Below are 1,589 nucleotides of genomic sequence, written 5' to 3'. Positions count from 1 at the left end.
AAAACATTAGCAAAATATGAAGAAATGAGGCCAAAGAGGAAACAAATGGCCTTTAAACTGTACCCTCTAAGCAATGAGCAGGCAATATGATTTTAGTAATAAGAAAAATCTAATAATATTTATAGAAGGTGAGACTAGAGTAAATTTAATTATTTAAACAATACTTGGTGAATATTTTTCAGAGATGAAGTTAGAAATAAAACTTCAGTTGAATAAATACATGGAACCATCAGTAAAATAAATGAAAACAAATGTACAACTATACATCTGTACCAGATACCTCACCTCACAGCCTTACCCTTTCCTCATTCCCCATTAAAAGAATGTACAACCTGACAGTCTTGCTATTCATGATTCCACTAAACCTGCTTCACACGTCTCTCTTCATTCCAGCAGGTGAGGATAGGGTCAAAGCAACCTGCTCAGTGCCTCTACTTGCTGAGCCAATGGATGAATTCTTTCTCCTTTCTTCATACTTCCTTCCCCATGACTTTGATAATTAGTTTATAGGATTTCTAAGGGTCGAGTTACAGCCTGATCATGCATTCTCATATTGGATCACCCTCCCTCTCTACTTTTGCCCTGCCATCCTGTTCTCTTGCATTGTACTAACTAAGTAAGAGCTAAGAGCACATAAACCCTTGACCTAAAGCTCTGCTTTCTGGGGAAGCAAGACTAAAAACAGCTGTATTAATGACAAAGAGGAAAATTTAAAAAGTAATCTGGAAGAAAGGATACCAAGTAAGAGGAAAAAGTAGTTTGGTAGCAATCTTCTCATTAGTAACAACAGACTCCAAAAGATAACTGAAAAATACTACCCTTAAAGTGCTAATGGAAAAATCATTCCTACCTTAGAATGCAATACTCAACCAATCATATTAACAAATAATAAGAGATGACATTTTCAGACAAAGATNTCTTACTGAAGGGAAATAATCCCAAAGGAAGAAGTGGGATTAAAGAATAATACTAGGCAAAGAAATTAATATACAGGTAGATAAATCCATGAAAAATTAACTGTTAAAAATCATGTAATTATGTAAGTACTTTGGGGGCAAAGTCAAAAATGAAGTACAATTAAAATCTAGACAATCATTACATGGAAGATGATACATGATCAGAGCAAATGCTTTGAAATTTATGAATGTTTTTCTGGAAGTGATAGAGATATAATTTTTAATGTTTATTTTTGAGAGAGAGGGAGAGAAAGAGAGAGGGGGGAGACAAGCAGAGAGGGAGGGAGACAGAGAATCCAAAGAAGGCTTTGTACTGTTAGTGCAGAGCCCAATGTGGGGCTAAAGCTCACAAGCTCTGAGATCATGACTTGAGCCGAAGTCAGACACTTAACTGACTGAGCCACCTAGGTGCTCCAGGGGAAGAAACATTAAACATAAGACTGCAATCATTCAAGTAAGAATGTTAGCAGTTTAAATATTAAAAATCTAGAATTAGAGTATATAACCTTCAAATCTGTTAAGGGGAAAAACATAACATTGAATGAAAAATGAAAATTTAAAAAAATACGCCATTTACGCAAAGTCAAAATACACAAAACTAGAATATTATTTCTAACTGGAAACAAATATCTA

This window comes from Crocuta crocuta, unplaced genomic scaffold (assembly GCF_008692635.1).
Source record: "Crocuta crocuta isolate KB4526 unplaced genomic scaffold, BGI_CrCroc_1.0 scaffold4373, whole genome shotgun sequence".
In the NCBI taxonomy this organism is placed as follows: domain Eukaryota; kingdom Metazoa; phylum Chordata; class Mammalia; order Carnivora; family Hyaenidae; genus Crocuta; species Crocuta crocuta.
Note: the sequence above shows the minus strand (reverse complement) of the source record.